The sequence below is a fragment of the Acomys minous genome (genome assembly GCF_964271855.1).
Source record: "Acomys minous genome assembly, chromosome: 14".
Lineage (NCBI taxonomy): Eukaryota > Metazoa > Chordata > Mammalia > Rodentia > Muridae > Acomys > Acomys minous.
In genome coordinates this window covers 36881647-36900591 of record NC_140496.1, presented here as the reverse complement: position 1 = coordinate 36900591, position 18945 = coordinate 36881647, and the positions used below count along the sequence as shown (strand labels likewise).

Sequence of the window (18945 nt, the reverse complement as noted above, 5' to 3'; positions counted from 1 at the left end):
TTTCTTTCTAGTGGATGGAGACAAATAATAAACAGGTAATCAGCGTGTGATAAGTGGCAAGAAGGCAACTGGGGCAAAGGAAGGCTGACTGGAGGTAGCAAGTTCCTCTCCAGACCAGGGAGGTGTGGGGTGTGGGGGAGGGGCATCCAAAGCTTCTGCAAACACAGAAAGGAGAGGCCAGGAAGGCTGGAGAAGACTCCTGCTGCGCTCAGTATCTAAAGGGGATTAGCAGGTAGTGAGAGGTGGCGGCTCGACCTCTCTTATCTTTTACACAAATGACTCAGTATCTCCTTGCCAAGTACTACAGACACTGCAGAGGATCCACACAGCAGAGAGAGCATCCTTCAGGAACCAGGGTGAGGCCGTTCCAGGCAATGGCAATGTCACTTCCCTAGCCTTAAAAACGGCTGCTGCTGGGAAAAGTTTTGACATTAGGCTAAAGGGGGAAAATGCATTACAAATTTGATAGCCAGAGGATTTCGTCAAACCCCTCAGCCCTGTTTATCTTCTTTTCAACTATTACTTGAAAGTAAGCTGTTAGTGTGTAGGACTGTGGAATGCATGCTCTCAAGTGTTGAGAATACAGCTCAGTGGTAGAACACCTGTCTGCTAGCAGTTGTAAGACCATGGGTTTAGTTGTCAGCACGCGGGCGCTCACACACACACACACGTAAAATCTAGATTGTCAGGGAAGCAAACAGACCCCAGACATTTGGTTCTCTGATACGTATTCTCTCTATCTACATAGATAGATAGATAGATAGATAGGCCTATATCTATATCTATATATCTATCTGATATCTACATATAGATGTATAGATATAGATATAGGTCATCCCAAGTTCTCCCGTGTCCTAGGCTGGTCCAAACTCCAAATTCTTTTTGTAGTCAAGGATTACTTTGGGCTGATTAACCTGCCCCAAATTTCAAGTGTTAGGATTATAGTAGGCATATGTCACCATGTCCAGTTTATGTAATGTGGGGAATCTAACCCAGGGCTTCATGGTTGCTAGGCAAATACCAACTGAACTACGTCACCAGCCCCTTTCCCTTTGCTACACCTCTCTCTCTCTCTCTCTCTCTCTCTCTCTCTCTCTCTCTCTCTCTCTCTCTCTCTCTCTCTCTCTCAAAAGTGGTGTGGTGGTAGTGGTAGAAACTACTACCAGGTTCTCATGTATATGTAGCTCAGCCTGGTCGTTAACTTGCTATGTCATTAAGGCTGACTTTGAACTTGGATCCTCTCACCTCTACCTCCCAAGTGCTGAGGTTACAAGTGAGTGCTACCATATCCTGCTACATTTTAGCCAAGAGAGCCCTTCTCTTAATCTGCCCTACTCAAGAAAAATCCTAAAAGGATACCAATGGAACTTTTTGTTGTTTTCTAAGAAAGTTTAAATTGTATCTCTTTAATACGTGCCTTTGCCGGTGAACCACTTGTGTGTTTGGTGCCCACAGAGACAGAAGGGAGCATCAGATCTAGTGGGACTGGACTTACAGGCAGTTGTGAGCTCCCATGTAGGTGATGGGAATTGAACCTGAGTCCTTTGGAAGAGCAGCCTTCCCCCCCACACCCCCACCCCCCCCCCTTTTTTTTTTGAGACAGGGACTCACTGGAACTCGCTCTATAGGCCAGGCTGTCCTGGAACCTAGAGATCCACCTACCTTTGCCTACCAAGTGCTGGGGATTGAAGGTGTGCACCACCACTGAGCACCACCCTGCTTAAAAAATAAAATAGTGAAAGAGGAAAGTGGGGGTGGGGCGCGGGGGGGGGGAGCTCCATGTTCTATTTCCTTTGTTTTGAGTGTTAGAAAAAACAAGATGACATAAGATGTGACAGAGTTGATGGAGTGTTTGCCTAGTTTGCACAAGGCCCTGAACCAGATCCCTAGTAGTCCATAAAACTAGGCATGGGGGTGGGCAGATGGTAGTGGCCCAAACCTTTAATCACAGCACCTGGGAAGCAGAGGCAGATGAATCTCTGTGAGTTCCAGGCCAACCTGGTCTAAAGAGCGAGTTCCAGGACAGCCAGGGTTACACAGAGAAACCCTGTCTTGAATAAACCAAAAAGAAAAAGACTAGGTAAGGCGGCACACGCCTGCCTTGGCAACACACTTGCGATGTGGGATCAGGATGGGAAGTTAAAGGTCATCCTTGGCTACATGGTGAGTTTAAGGGACAGTCTGGGCTACATGAGATCCTGTCTCAATAATAAGCAAACAAACAAACAAACCCAGAATGAGTTTTTCCTAAAAGTAAGATGACTATAATGCAAAGCAGTTAATTAGAAAAATACCATTTGTGTTGTTTGTTTGTTTGTTTGAGACAAAGTCTCACTATGTAGCTCTAGCTGGCCTGCCTAGAATTTATTATGTAGACCAGGCTGGCCTCAAACTCACAGAGATCCTGATGCCTCTGCCTCCCAAGTGCTGGGATTAATCGGGAGGCAGAGGCAGGCGGATTGCTGTGAGTTCGAGGCCAGCCTGGTCTACAGAGCGAGTCCAGGACAGCCAAGGCTACACAGAGAAACCCTATCTCAAATGACCCCCCCCCCCAAAAAAAAAGGGATGGGCCACCACTTCCAGCTCCATCAGTTTTAGGGCTGAGTGGTACAGATTACATATGCTGTTAGATTACAACTATAACTATATAGCATCTATCTATAAGAGTATATAGAGTACAGTAACTATATAGCATCTATAAGCGATGGCTATTACCAAAATTCGTTTCAAGAATTAATGAGATATTTGCTTGCTTTATAAAATAGTTTGCCATGAGGTCAGAAGAGAGTGTCTGTCATATTGGTTGCTGTATTTCTGGTACCTAGCGCTGTGTCCGACTTACTAACAGGTATGTTGTATGCACTACTTGTCTCGTGTCAGCCCTATTTTATGAATCTGCATTCCTCCCCAGCTGATGCACACGCAAGTTTCCCACTCCTGAATAGATGATCCCGGCAGCATGTATGTGGTCTCAGGAGAAACAAATGCATTAGTGGGGTATTGAATACTCAGGGCTGTTTGTCAATGATAGCATCTAAACTGCTATTTTCTGAAGACCTTTTAAGGGGTAGGACATGCAGCTGTTTATAAAAACCCACAGTGTGAGATCTGAACTGTCAAGTAGGATGAGGCTTTCAAGTATATTCCTGGATAGAGGATAAAGCCTAAGTATTCTAAGATCTGCCCCTGATGAAATGGGCCGAGGAATAAGAGTCAGAAAAGCGTCTCCTTGATTGGACATGGCCCTCGGCTGTTGTCACTATCTGCAGACTCTAGATTGGAAAACAGCGCTGAGCCTGCTTGAAAATGATGGATAATGTGCTTAATCTTCAGCTAAAAGTTTGACTGCCTTCTGCTAGCTTAAAGAGAGCCTGGCCAAACAAACAAACAAACAAACAAAAGACAAACAAAGTCAAAAGAGCTTTCTAATGAGGGCTGGAGAGATGGCTCAGTGGTTAGGAGTACTGTCTGCTGTCCCAGAGGTCCTGAGTTCAATTCCCAGCAACCACATGGTGGCTCACAACCATCTGTAATGTGATCTGATGCCCTCTTCTGGCCTGCAGGTGAACATGCAGGTAGGGCACTCATATATGTAAAATAAATAAATAATTTTTTTAAAAAAGGAGCTTTATAGTGCTTTGCTTCACTTCATGTAAGGAAAGCCCACATTCCTCACTGCGTCAAGGCAATTTCACATCTCCCCGAGAGCTACTGGGAAATGAATGTTTACTCAGTAATGAGTCAACCAGGCCCCTTTTTGGGCTCTTTCCCTAGAGTAGAATATTTGAGTTGCTCAAGCTACTTTTAGCGTAACAGATAGAGATGATGTTATCTCCTACAATATAATGTGACAGTATATTCAAGTTAGGAACTCACATGAATGTATAAAATATTTAAGAAGCATACTTTGAGCATTGATGAGTACTTATTATTGGTCTGTAAAAGAATAATTTTTGTCTTTCTTGTTAGTTTGGTTTTCTTTTTATTGTTGTTTCATTTGTTTGTTTGTTTTGAGACAGGGTTTCTCTGTGTAGCCTTGGCTATCCTGGACTCATTTTGTAGACCAGGCTGGCCTGGAACTCAAAACGATCCCCCTGCCTCTGCCTCCCAAGTACTGGGAATAAAGGCGTGCGCCACCACCGCCCGGCTGTTGTTTCATTTTTAAAATATTTATTTATTTTATGTAAATGAGTGTTTTGGTACCTGTGGAGGTAGGAAGAGGGTGTCAGGTCTCCTGGAACTGGTGTTATGAATTGCTGTGAACCAGTTAGTGAGAACTGAGATTCGAACGTTGGCCCTTGTTGAAGGAGCTACAAGTGCTCTCAACTGCTGTCTCTTCAGTCTCTTGTTAGCGGTTTTTTTTGTTTTTTGTTTTTTGTTTTTAAATAGGAATTCTGTCTGTAATCCAGTACCTGCAGCAGCCTTCTGAGGACTGGCTCCTGGCTGCTTTTATCAGAGAGCATCGTATTTCCTGAGCTCATCCGTGGGCTGTGCTTCAGCACTGCATTGCTCTTATAGCTGGGTAATAGATTGCATGTGCGCACCACTGTGTGCCCTTTCATCGGGTAATGGGCAGTTGGATTATCTCCTCTTTGGGATTGTGAGAGTACACCTGCTGTGAACTTTGTGAACAGGTTTTTTTGTGAAGATATTTTTAACTTCTTCTGTGCTGCTGGGTCACGTGGTAACCGGGTCTGCCTTTGAGAAGACATGTTTTGCAGAGTAGCTGCAGCATTTTACATTTCTACCAGCAATGTAAGGCAACTAGTTTCTCCAACTCTTCTTGCTCTTCTGTTTTTATTTTTATTTATTCATTTATTTTGGTTTTTCGGCCCTGGCTGTCCTGGAAGTCTCTCTGTAGCCCAAGGTGGCCTCGAACTCACAGAGATCTGCCTGGGAGTGCTGCGATTAAAGGCTTGTACCACCACGCCTGGCTGCTCTTTTGTTTTTATAATTATAGCCATCCTAATGGGTAAAAAGTGGTTTTTATTTTCGTTCCTCTAGCATTAGGCATATTTCACGTGCATGTTGGCTATTTGGTATCTTTTGGAGAAATGTATATCTAGATACTTTGACCACTTTTACATTGGATTTTTTGTTTTGTTTTGTTTTTGTCTGTTTTGAGTCCGAGTCTTATGTATCCCTGGGTGGCCCCAAACTCACTGTGTATGAAAAAAAGATCTGGAGGTTCTCTCCCACTTTTTTTTTTTCCTTCTTTCTGTTGCTCTTGGTAATTTGGTCACCATCTTCCCATGGAATACTAGTTAGATTTCATTCATCCCACTACCTGGGATTTTGGAAGAACTTCCAAAACTCACTCATATTTGCTAATAATAAAACATACTTGGGCTGGGGGTATATAGCTCAGTGGTATAGTTCTTGCCTAGCATGTACAAGGCCTTGGCTTCAATTCTCTATGGTGAAAAAACAAAAAATAAATCCTATCCTATAACAATAGTGCTACATGGTTTCCTTCCCCTCTTTTTAAAATTATAGTGTCAACATTTGTTTTGTTTTGTTTTTAGTGGGAACAGTTGAGATAGGGTCTCTCTCTTTAGCCCCATCCTGGAACTTGCTATATAGATGAGGCTGGCCTCAAACTCACGAAGATCCTCCTGTGTCTGCCTCCCAAGTGTTGGAATTTCAGATGTGCACTCTCAGGAATTTATTGTTGATTTGTAAGAGCCCTTTCTTTCTACCGGATACTATACCTGTATTAGGTATATGGTTTTCACTTATCTGTGTTTCATCTCCTTCCTTCTCCTTCTCCTTCCCCTTCCTCTCTTGGTCTCTACCTCTTTATCTTCAGAGGCTTACTCTGTAGGTCAGGCTAGCCTGGAACTCCCTGTCTAGCCTTGGATGGCCTTGAATTTGCAGCAGTCATTCTGTCTTTGGGTCCTTTGTACTGGGATTACTCGTGTGAGCCACTTCTTTACGTTTGTTTGTTTGCTTGCTTGTTTATTTAGTTAGTTTTACGTGTATGTGTGTGCCTGGTGCCCACAGAAGAGAGCACCAGATTCCCTGGAGCTGGAGTCACAAACAGCTGCAGACTGTCTGTGCTAACAGCCAATGTTCTTAACCGCAGAGCCATCTCTCCAGCTTACCTTTACCTCTCTTTTTTGAGGCAGGGTGCCATGTTGTCCACACTGGCCGCTTGGGTTTTGTCCATGCTAGGTAGGAACTCTGGTCTACAGAGCTAGTTTCAGGACAGCCAGGGCTAGACAAAAGAAACGTTCTGTCAGCCAGTCAACTCCCACCGTCCTACCAAGAAATAAATCTATTAACTGAAGGTTATCTCCAGTCCTTTTCTTTTTAAGGAAAAGTTTTAGAAATTATCTTTATTTATTTATTTGGTGGGTGGGAATGGAGGTTTAGGTTAGAGGTCAGAGGATAGCCCAAGGGAAGTTAGTTCTATCCTTCTACCATGGGTTCCAAGAATCAGACTGAGGTTGTCAAGCTTGGCTGTAGTGCCTCACACACATACATGCTGAGCCATCTCTTGGATCCTCTTGTCTTTTTTTTTTCTTTCTTTCTTTCTTTCTTTCTTTTTTTTTTTTTTTTTTTTTTTTTGGTTTTTCGAGACAGGGTTTCTCTGTGAAGCCTTGACTGTCCTGGACTCACTTTGTAGACCAGGCTGGCCTTGAACTCACAGCGACCCGCCTGCCTCTGCCTCCCGAGTGCTGGGATTAAAGGCGTGCGCCACCACGCCCGGCTTCTTTTTTGGTTTTTCAAGACTGGGTTTCTCTGTGTTATCCCTGGCTGTCCTGGACTCACTTTGTAGACCAAGCTGGCCTTGAACTCTCAGCGATCTGCCTGCGTCTGCCTCCCGAGTGCTGGGATTAAAGGTGTGCGCCACCACGCCTGGCTCATTTTCTTATTGGTTTCCTTGGAAACAGAACAGTTTTCCCTTTTTGTCTGTTTGTTTTTCGAGAGAAGGTTTCATTGTATAGCCTTGGCTGTCTTGGACTAGACCAGCCTGGCCTGGAACTCACAACGATCCGCCTGCCTCTGCCTCCCAAGTGCTGGAATTAAAGTTTTCCTATTTTGATGAAGTTCAGTCTATCTACTCCTTAGTTTTGGGCTCAAGATTTTCCAAGTGCAACCAAATTGAATTCTCTTTTACCAGCATGTTTGGGATGTCCCGTGTGAGAAACCATTGCCTAATCAAGGGTCCCCAAGACCTTGTTCTGCTCCTGGCTGCTTCTTTCCAGTTACAGTTTTATATGTAACATGATGATCCCTTTGGTTTCTTGAGCGGGGGGGGGAGGGGGGGTCAACTTTATTCTATAGAATGAATGTGCCCAGGTATCCATTTGTGCTTACCCAGTTTAAATGTCTCAACCCTTCTGTAGCTCTAGAGTGAGTTTTGAAATAAACTGTATGGATCTTCTTCTTTTTCAAAGCTGTTCCAACAGTTCCATGGTATATGGATTCAGCTTACCTGTCTTGACTCCTACTTACATGTAGTCTGTTTTCTCCTGTAATAGATTAAAAAAAAAAATCAGAGTCGTACATGTAACTTTTACCAGCACAGAGGTTTCTCTGTGTAGCCCTGTCCTTGACTCACTTTGTAGACCTGGCTGAACTCAAACTCATATCTACCTGCCTCTGCCTCCCAGAGTGCTGGGATTAAAGGCGTGCACCACCACTGCCTGCAAGATATTTTCTTAAGATAAGCCAGGTACATTCTGGCCAAGATGAAGTCACTTTTGTTTTAAGGTATAGACCATTGAGGGGGTTAGGTGTGATGGCTCTCACCCCTGTAATCCCCGTACCTAGGAAACGGGCAGGAATTCAGTCATCCTCAGCTACATAGTGGGTCAAGAAAGACTCTATCTTCAAAAAAAACTAAAAAGGGGAAAATTGTGGGGAATCCAGTTGTCTTGCTTCTGTAAGCATCTTTCCCAATAAATATCACCCAGAAATGCTAGATCTGCAGTCTCAGATCTGTGTGCCTCTCGTTCTTCTGTCCCTGGCAGAAGGGGACCCGTCCCTGTATTTGAGTACAGTGGTGTTTAGAAACATATGGACATCACTTTTCAGGGTTTAATAAAGTAAGCTCTAATCCTGAGTTCTGTGGTTTCAAGCTTGAATGTATCAGTTTACCCCCCTGGGTGAACAGGCAGTGAAAAGAGGTGCTAATAAAGTCAGTTATTTGTTTGTTTTGCCACTTATGTTTTTGGTGTTAAATGCAAGAAACATGTAGGTAGTCAGGTATGGAGGTACATCTGGAGAATTACTGGCAGGAAAAATTTACCAATTTGCATTGTGGAATATTCTTTTGGTGACCTAGATTGAAATGTCTTCACAGGGGATTCTCCCTTCTAAGGTGTCCAAATAGCTACTCACCCCTTCAAAATAAAAGTTTTTATAAACATGAAATTATCTCAAGCTGAAAGCTTAATGTAGTGTGATGGTTAAGAATTATAGGTGTTGAGACCATACAGTTCTGCGTTTAAATATTTCTGTCAGTCAATGACTGTGTAACTAGGACAAATACTGAACCTTATTCGTGTACAAAATGGGAAAAAGAATCCTTTTCTCATTGTGCAGTTATAAAGAAAGACTGTCTCAAAAGAAAAGCAAAGGTACAACGGAATAACCACTACTGCATAGTGCCTGGGGATGATTGCATTTCGGTAATTGACATCCCCTGTAGGATGCTTCATTCAGGGCGTGGAAAACAGCCGTGTCACTGTACAGGCTTTCTGAGGATCTGGATCACTGTGTCCATGGGCGTGAGGCCTTTTTGCTTTTGGGATACACTACGTAAGACTGGAACTGTTCTTTCTTTGGAGTGGGAAGGAATTTTGGCCACCACTTGGCTATGGACATCCATGGCCTGATAAGAGCAGCTTTTGATGTTGTTCATGATATGGATTCTTACTAACTGCAGTTACAGAGTGGAACAGGGACAACTTTGCTTCAGAAATCATCCTCTGCTATTACTTTTGGGAGTTCATTCCAGAAACACCACTGAGAGTACCACCGGGATGTAATAAATAGATGGTCCCAGTTGTGGTCTCAGCACCTGGGAGATAGGTGAAGAGGACTACAAATTGAAGGCTACATGGCAACACCCTTACTCAACAAAACAGAACAACACACTGAAAACCAGTCACTGAATAGCCAAAATAGGTATCAGCAAAACCAGGTGAGAAAGTTGTGGGGAAGGTGATTCCCACCAAAAATAAACTCCTGAAAACTTGATAGTCTAGGGCCAGCAAGATGGTTCAGTTAGGTAATGTGATTTCTGGCAAGTTTGAGGACATGAGTTTGAGCGCCAAGACTCTTATGGTAGGAAAGAACTGATACCCCTGTGCTGCCTTGTGCGCGCACACACACATGCACACACACGCACACACAGGCATACAAACAAGTATACTTACACAATTAATATGTGTAATGAATTTTTAAAATTTTCAATATTTGAATTTTAAGTTCACATAAGAATACCAAAAAGTAAAAAAGCTTTAAAAAAAAAAAAAAAGGAAGAAGAAGAAGGAAGGATGGAAGTTGTTTGGTAAAAGCATTGAGAAGTGTCAGTCTTACAGTGTTGGATTGGAGACATACAAAACCAGACACAGTATCATTGAGGCTTTTATAACAGGAATGCAGTTTTTTTTTTTTTATCAGATCATGGGGGGAGGAAAAGTGTCTTAAAGTAGTCGAAAATTTGCATCTATATGCAATAACTAATTCAATGCCAGGTAAGTGGTACTGGCCTTAAATTTGATTCAAGTTTGCAAATACAAATAAACAACATGGAGAGTTGAGAGTTCCTCGAGCATGACTGAGCATCTCAATCTCCTGGTTCAGTGTGGTTCTCGTTATTAAGTATCCTTCGGGGGAATCACAGTTGTAATCGGAACCTTTCTTTCCTCCCCGCTCTGTCAGTATCTCAGTTGGGAGAATCCTCTTCTGTGGAGGTCATGCGTGTATTCCCTCAAGTAAAGAATGAAATTGCTTAGGCAGAAGATGTAGCTCCCGCTCCCTGTGGAGTACTTGACTGGCACGTGGAAGGCCCTTTAAAACCCTGGCTTCAGTGATGACTCAGCTGGCAAGGAGTGCGTGCTGCCAAGTCTGAGGACCCTTGTTTGGCCACCAGAATCCACATGGTGAAAGGACAGAACTGATTCCGGCAAGTTGTCCTCTGACCATCGCATGCCTCCTCCCCCATAAATAAATGCTTAAAATATCAATGAAAAAAATTAACCACGTCACCATGTACACCGCAGGGACAAACCAGGGCGACACTGTTTCCTTAATGGAGACTCAAATTCAGATTTTGATCCACTGGAGGATGTAGGTTAAATCCTACCCACTCTAGATTTGAAAACAGTAAGCAAGATTTGAATAAACCTATATAGGTAGGCTTACCGAAGTTCACACATTCAGTTATTTTGTCTATCTGAACTTGAATATGGATTGAAAAAAATTTAATTAGGTTATAAGGCCAGTTCTAGGTCTGAAAGTAGAGACTGAGAATTTTAGAGCTGGACCACTTTTGGAAGATGTGTCCAGCCTCTTCGTTATACAGAAGACCAAGGCCCTGAGATATATTGAGACAATGTAGGTCACTTAGTTAATTAGTGACAGTAGGAACTCCTGTGCCCCCGCGCCTTCCAAAGACAGTGATTTTCAAGTGCATGCTCAATTCCTCAACCAGCTTAGCACTCTGATCATTTATTTATGCAGCCCTCCTTTCGTTTTCCTTCCCCTTTTATTATGGGCATCCGGAAGCCCTCCCACTCGAGGCATCCTGTCGCGTGGATTTAGGGCTGGGTCCCAGTGCCCTTTTCGCAGCAGGTGCTCCGCACCTAGCTTTCTTTAATCGCTGCATCATTGGCGGCGGCCTTCCCGGGGCTCCCGATTTTATCACACACGCGTGCTGCCCCCCACCCCCGGGGGGGCCATGGCGCGCACGGTGGACGTGGTGGGTCGGTGTCATGTGGCTCAGGAAGGCTTCCAGAGCCCGCGTGGGTGACCTCGGCACCGACCCCGCAGGCCGCGGGTAACCGGGGCGTGCCCGCGGGGCCTGACGTGGCGGAGCCTGACGTGGCGGCGGGGGAGCCGGCTCTGCATTGCCCCACGCTCCGGCCAGAGGGCGCCCGGCCACAGCCCTTTCCCCGCCCCGGGGACGCGCGAGGAACCCGGCGGGCCGCCCTGGAGCAGAGCAGCAACCCCGCCTCCCGCTGCCCTCAGTCCGAGGTCGGGCCAGCCAGGCAGAGGGGCGCGGAGCGGCGTGGGCATCCTTCTTTCTGGGTACCCCGAGAGGATCCAAGCGACGACCCGAGCCGCGCCGGTCACGGCCGCCCCTGCGCGCCCCGGCCAATCAGCGGCGCGGTCACAGATATGCAAATGAGGCGCCGGTTGCTGCGGGAGTGCCGCTCGCAGGGGCTGGTGGGGTCGCGCTGGGGGAGTGAACCGGGCCAATCAGGCGGGTGCGTGGCGCGCGGGGGGGGCGGCGCCCCTGCTCGCCTCCCTCCTCCGCTCCCGGCCGGGCTCTGACAGGGGGGCCTGGCCGTGCAGCCGGTAAGTGCCGCCGCTCGCCGCTGCCGCCCGCCTCCTCCGGTGTGGGGAGGACACCCCGGGCGCCGCGGGACAGCAAACACTGCTCAACTGGTGGAGACTGGCGGGGGAGGGTCTGTTAACCCGGTGGTCGCTGGAGGCCGCCCCCGCCCGGCCGGCCGCGCGTTGTCAGTCTAGGAGGGCGAGGCGGGGGGCGGCGGGGGAGCCTTAGCCGCGGCGGTGAGTACGTGCGCCCGCCGGCCGCCTGGGGCCGGGGCTCCCCGCGCTGAGGGGCGGACGATCGGGGTTGGGCACCGGGGAGGGGGCGCTGCCCGCACGTGTGGCCGGGCGCACCGGGGCCCGCCCGCCTGTCATGGCTGCGGCGCTGCCCTCGCCTCTAGTCGGGGACCCAGGGTCGGGACCCGGTGCCTCGCCTGTTGCGTGAGCCAGAGGTGAACCCCGGTGTGTCGGGCGCGGGGCGGGCGCTGCTTGTGGTCACCCCCGGGGTCGGTCCCTTCCTAGGCGCGGGCTTCTCTCGTCCTGCAGCCCTGTCCCCCACCCGCTGTCTCGCCTCGGTGACTCGTGACAGGGCGTCCCGCGCGAACAGTGGGATCCCCGGAGCATTGCTTTCCCCTATGCCTCGCCTCTTGGTCCCCCATACTGCTTTCCCCACGCCTCAGGGGCCAACTCAAGGGCCTCTCCGCGTCTGCAGCGTGTGCCTGCCAGCCAATGCTGCTGCTTTCTCAGAGTCTGTCAGGGTGTGGGACATATTGGGTGGCTCCAAGGCTCTCCTCGAGGACATCCATCCCGAAGCCAAGCACGGACCCGGAAAGCCTGTGTGTGTCTTCCTGACCTGTCACAGCTGCCAGCTCAGAGAGTGATTTGCTTGTTCCTTTTTTGGTTTTGTTTTGCCTGTTAAAAAGGGAAAGCAAAAAACTTTTCAGGACAAAGTAGACACGAATTAAAGTTGTGACACACAGTCAAGGTATTAACAGTGCTGCACTGTTCTTTTTTCTGGGAGCTTGGTCCTGAGACTAATGTGACTTTTATCCATTTACCTGAACTTGCCCTATGCAATAAAGTTTATTAATAAAAACCACCATCACACTGAGTTGGGAGAGATGGCTCAGCCGTTAAGAGCGCTTACCGCTGTGTCAGTACCAGAGTTCAGATCCCAGCACCCATATCAGGCAGCTCACAGACACGTGTAACTCCAGCTCCAAGCTGACTTTTGTGGACACGCACACACTCACACTATAAAATCCTAATGAAAGAGTTACTATTGGTAGTTTTCCAGTTCTGTCGCCCCACTTTCTAACTTCTAGTTTTCTCGTTCTTCAACTTAAGATTTGAACAGAAAATAGGGATTGTCTTCTGTAATGTTACTCCACCTAAACTCTACATAACTGTGCAATCATTTTGAAAGAACCATGAGGTCTACAAACACATACACACACAGAATACAAACTTAGGAGGATTTCATATTTGCGGTGTAAGGAGCATGTTTTCAGTGTAAAGGATAATCCTAGTGTTTCTCTTGAATTTACAAAACTTGAATTTAGATGCCCCCCCTCCTTTGCTAACAGCAGGCAGCATTGAACCTTATGCTGGATGTTGGGTAAATGTCACATGAAATTCATCTATTGCTCTGAGCAAGTTAACCTGTGTTATGTGTTCCCCGAAGACACATTGTATTTCTCATGTGGCTTTATGAATCCACACTAAATAGTTATAGTGCCTAGAATTTGAGTTTTTCTCATTGGCTTTAATAATTCATTGGTCCATGAATGGTGACATAGGATTGTAATCGTTGCACTTCCAGGCAGAGGCAGGAGGATCCCTGCAGATTAAATGGATTCCAGCCTAAGTAGGACTACAAAAACAAGACCTTGTCCCAAAAACAACCAACCCAAAAATTCTCACTAAATACAGCAAAGTAATAGCATATGCCAGTGCTTACAGTTTCATTTGAACTATAGACTGTGTACTAGGGACAAGAAATGTGCTGGGGAACAAACTAGTTGTCACTTGGAGTGGGTTAATAGGAACTTTAACATCCTTGAAAAATATCCTGAAAGATATCCAGGGAAATGAATATTGTAGTGAAAAGAAAACACTCCCCATTCTCACACCCCCGCCTGTGTCGGATCGAGTGCAAGAGGATGGTTTAAAGGCACAGAAAATACCATTAGAAAATAACAGTGCTGTTGTAACATTAAAACCCTCTTGGAGTACTTGTTGGCGAGAATGAGTCAAGACTGTGTCTTCACTAGCTGTATAACTGTAGTCAGGTGTCTTGACTCTTGTCAGCCTTGTATTTCTGTTTCATCTGGTTTCTTGGATGTCAGAAGTGGTAGTATACACCTTTTAACGTCAGAACTCAGGAGGCAGAGGCACGTGGATCTCTGAGTTTGAGGCCAGCCTGATCTGCATAAGAGTTCCAGGTCATCCAGAGCAACATAATAAGAAGAAAAAGCAAGGATTCTAAGATCTGTCATCTGAAAACACATACACACACCCCATTTTATGTTAAGAAAAGTCAAAGGTTTAGAAACGTAATGGTATAGTTGGTTTTTCACACACACACAAAAAAAACCATTAAAAAAAGAAAACTGTCATGTTAGCAGGTATGAATCAAAGTAAGAAAGTAGTATCCTTAATGAAAAGTATAAAAAAATTAAAATGCATTAAATAAGAAAATTTTAACTTTGAAGTATCTCAAGCAACTTTTAGCTCAACTCTAACACCCCACAAAACAGGGTCTCACTATATAGCTCTGGCTGGCCTGGAACTCATTAAGTAGACTAGGCTGGCCTCAAACTCATAGAGCTCTGCCTTCCTCCACCTTCCAAGTGCTGGGATTAAAGGCATTTGATACCAGGCTTCAGCTCTAAAAAGCATTTGGATACATTCTACTAGAAGTTATGGCCTGGGTAGTGTGATGCACACCTGTCATCTAAGTGTTTGGGAAGCAGCGGCAGGTAGATTTCTGAATTTGAGGCCAGGCTGATCAACAAAGTGAGTTCTAGAACAGTTAGGGCTACCCAGACAAACCCTGTGTCAAACAAAATTAATAAATCAGTTAGTCAGCAATTTGTACATTTTATTTGTGTGTGCCAGTGTGCATATGCATACATTTGTTTGTATGTGTGCGTGTATGGATTTTGCTCTCCAATCTGAGTTGAAATTCATGATCCTCCTGAAATAATTGGCATTACTCTCATGTGCTGGGCTTAAGGGCCTGTGCTACCATGCCCAGCTAATAAGATACACTTTTTTTGCTTGTTTGTTTTTCAAAATTATTTATTTTATATATGACTTCTCTATTTACATGTACACCTACATGCTAGAAAAGGGCATTAGATCACATTATAGATGTTTATGAGCCACCATGTAGTTGCTGGGAATTGAACTCAGAACCTCTGGAAGAGCAGTGCTCCTAACTGCTGAGCCTGTTTGTTTGTTTTTTGAGACATGATTTCTCTGTAACAGCCGTGGCTGCTGTCCTGGACTCGCTTTGTAGATCAAGCTGGCCTAGAACTCACAGCAATCTGCCTGCCTCTCTGCCTTCCAGGTGCTGGGATTAAAGGCATATGAAATCATGCTCATGGTGTGTTTAATTGCTAAGTTTTATTTTATGTGTACAAGGGTTTTGCCCACATGTATGCATGTGTACCATAGGCCTAGTTGGTACTATGGAAGTCAGAAGCATTGGATCTAGAACTGGACCATATGGGTGCTGGGAACTGAATCCTGGTCCTGTGGAAGGGCAGCCAGCGATCTTACTTACGGCACCTTCTCTCCAGCCCTTTTACAAGATTTTATTTCATGTATATAAGGCTTTGGCTTGCATGTATGTTAATGCCATATGTGACATGGTACCATAGGGGGCTAGAAGAAGGAGTGACATCCCCTGGAACAGTGAGCCACTGAGCCACCCTTTGGATGCCGGGAACTGAGTCCGGGTCCTTTGGAAGAGCAGCAAGTGCTGATTACAGCCCTGGAGACATCTCTCTAACACAAAGATATTCCTCTTTCTCCTCCCTCTCCCCATCCCCCCTCCTCTCCCCTCTCTCTCACTCAGATTTATACAGTATTTGGCCTGTAATTGAGCTAGCATGTCAGAAGAGGGCACCAGATCTCATTATAGATGGTTGTGAGCCACCATGTGGTTGCTGAGAATTGAACTCAGGACCGTTGGAAGAACGGATAGTGGTGCTCTTAACCTCTGAGCTGTCTCTCCAGCCCCCCAAAGTTATTTTTTAAAAGAAAAATATGGCTGAAATAATTGAACTAGTGGAGAATTTTATCAGGTGATGGAATAGTAAGAAAAGACATAGATAAGAATATAGAAGTTTGAGGTTGTTGATAAAAATGAAAGAATATTGGTGTTTAAAAAGGTTTAAACACCAAAAATTAGAAGAAATTTACGAACATTTCACAGAGAGATTTTACTTTTAACTTTCTAAACCTTTGTAATTATAGTCTCAACATGGGCCATAGATTTCTTGCACAAAACAAGGTTTAACCTTTTTGCACTTACTTTGCTACTGAGAGTTGCCAGTTAACCTGCTTTATAATGATTTTTGAGAACTTAGTGCCTCTGTTTACTTCCTTATTAGGGCTTTATGTTATAGGTTTCCACCTCCTGGAGCTTTACCAAGCTTGAATACTCAGGGTTCAATCTACTTATAAATGAAATTATCTCTTGTTATTGTGACTCTTGAGATTTCTCCTTCCTTTTACACATTTGTCTCACTTATTTGACATACCATGCGTGACTTCCTGACTTTGTATTACCTTTAAGTTTTGTTTTTCAAGACGGTTTCTCTGTGTAGCCTTGGCTGTCCTGGACTTGCTTTGTAGACCAGGCTGGCCTCGAACTCACAGTGATCCACCTGCCTCTGCCTTCCAAATGCTGGGTTTAAAGGTGTGTGCCACCACAACTGGCTACCTTTAAGTTTTCAGGAACATTTTTGTTCCTCCTATTTAGAAAGAAATGGAAAGCTGACCAAATGGCACTGGGAGACAGGGAGAAGCGACAAGCCACTTTTACTGTAGTTTGTTTTTTATATGCCAGTGGATCTGTGAACATTCACTCATTAAAAAGATATACTGTGTTCCCTTAGTTACTTTATTAGATGTAACATATTAAATGGTAACATACAAAGTGATTCTTCATGAAACCTATGGTCTAATAGTGAAGATAGAACAAGTAAATAATTATGAAATGACATTTTTTTGTTTTTTTGTGTTTTTAAAAAATATTTTATTTAATTTTAACTTATGTGCATTGGTGTGAGGGTGTCAGATCTTGGCGTTACAGGCAGTTGTGAGTGGTCATGTGGGTGCTGGGTGTTGAACCCCAGTGCTTTGGAAGAGCAGGCAGTGCTCTTAACCACTGAGCCATCTTTCCAGCCCTGAAATGACATTTTTTTTTTTGATGGATCCAATGAAGAAAAATAACCCTTGTTATGAGACACAGATGTAAAGGATTTTAGAGTCTGCGGTTAGGAGGCCCCCAGGTAGCACCACTTAAAGTTAAGACATTAAAGAATAAGGAGTCAGAAGGATAAAAAGAACAGAGACTTTTTGTGAGAAAGAAAAATATATTTGAAGGGTATGAGGAAAGAACTTCATTTATTTACTTATTTTATAACTACTGTCTTGGAGCTAGATATGGTAGCATATACCTCGAATTGCAGAATTTTGGATGTAGGGACAGGAAAACAGAATTCAAGGTCATTCTTGACTTCTTAGCAAGGTTGAGACCTGGTCTACATACATGAGACCTGTCTCAAAAGGCCGCTTTGAAGACTGTTTGTAGAAAGGCAATTGTTCATTGTCTAGGTAAAGCATCAAGGTAGCTGGTACTAGGGTAGCAGCTGTAAAAATGCAGTAAAGAAAAAGGTATATACCTCTTGAATGTTTTATAGATAACTTGGGGGTGGGGTAGGGTGGGAAGCAGTCGACAGCTTCTTGATGGATGGATTGGATATTAGGAAAGGTATCAACAATTATTTCATTGATGATTTCTGGCTTAAGGAACAAGATGATGGTGTGTGATTTGCTGAGACGAAGATGATGAGTGGAAGAAAGGGTTTGGCCAGAAATCGTGTTTTGAACATCATCCGCAGACCTGTGCTTCAGAAGGTTGAGTCTGCCTTTATGTGAATGGTAGGTGCCTTGGGACAGGCTTAATGTATTTGTGAGACTGTAGTAAGATATGTTCATGCAGTGTTTGTTTTTTTGTTTTTGTTTCTTTCTTTCTGTTGCTTATTTTTGAGATTTGCCTTTTTAAAGACAGTCTGACCTGACTGGCCTGGAAGTCAGTGTGTAAACCGGACTAACTTTGAACCCTGCATTGTACTGATTTTTGCCTCTTGAATGTGGGGGCTACAGGTTTGCACCACTGCACCTGGCTTTTTCAGAAAGTATCTTTTTATAGAAAGAAGAAGCAAGTTTCGTACTTCTCCTAAACCTTGATAACTAGGGGCTAGGGACATGGCTTAGCAGGTGAGAGCGCTTACTAGAGTTTGGATCCCAGCACCTAGATCAGGCAACTCTAGCACCAAAGGATCCTGTGCGCTCACTTCTGGCCTCCATGGCCACCTGCATATACACCATAAGAACCTGCATATACACATGGCACACACATACAACACATACACCATAAGAACCTGCATATGCACATGGCACACACATACAACACACACACAGTTAAGTAAATCTTGAAAGAGTAGCTTCTTTAAAAAAAAAACAAACCATAACTAGCTGGGTATGGTGGCATACACCTGTAATCCCAGCACTTGGGGAGGCAGAGGAAGGCCAACCTCTGTGAGTTCGAGGCCAGCCTGGTCTACAGAGCGAGTTGTAAGACAGCGACGGCTACACAGAAAACAACAACAAACAAACAAACAATTTTTTTAAAGATCATGAGATGATCTCTAGCAATACACTTAAATTTTTGAATGCTTATTTTTAAAATTTATGTTTTTTTCTCACCAAGACAGAGTTTCTCTGTGTAACCCTGGCTGCCCTGGAACTTTCTCTGTAGACTGCGCTGGCCTCAAACTCAGCGATCTTCCTGCCTCTGCCTCATTAGTACTGGAATAGAAAGTGTGTGCTACTACTGCCCAGCTCACACTTTTGAGTATGAAGTTTTGATAGTTCAATGGGTAAATGTCACCACCAAACCTAAAAACTTGGGTTCAGTCCCCTGGACACACTTGGTAGAAGACAGAATTTACCTCTGCAAATTGTCTTCTGCTCTCCATATGTATGCCCTCCTACCCTGCATATAAACAAATACAACTGAAAAGTAAGGTGGCTGGCAACAGAGGAATACTTTGACCTCTAACCTCCATAGTCATATGTGCACACATGTACACATCTGTACACATATACATATTAACACATACAAACAAATGATAA

At 44.7% G+C, this 18945-nt stretch overlaps 1 protein-coding gene across 6 annotated transcripts in view; it reads left to right on the top strand.

Moving 5' to 3' along the window:
• Positions 1-18945, top strand: part of CHD9 (chromodomain helicase DNA binding protein 9) — a 171210-nt gene that overhangs the window by 21404 nt on the left and 130861 nt on the right. For all 6 annotated transcript variants that reach the window (XM_084757124.1, XM_084757123.1, XM_084757121.1 and 3 more), the window contains exon 2: positions 17557-17688. The gene's annotated coding sequence lies outside the window, so the exon portion shown is untranslated. The remainder of the gene's footprint in view (positions 1-17556; positions 17689-18945) is intronic.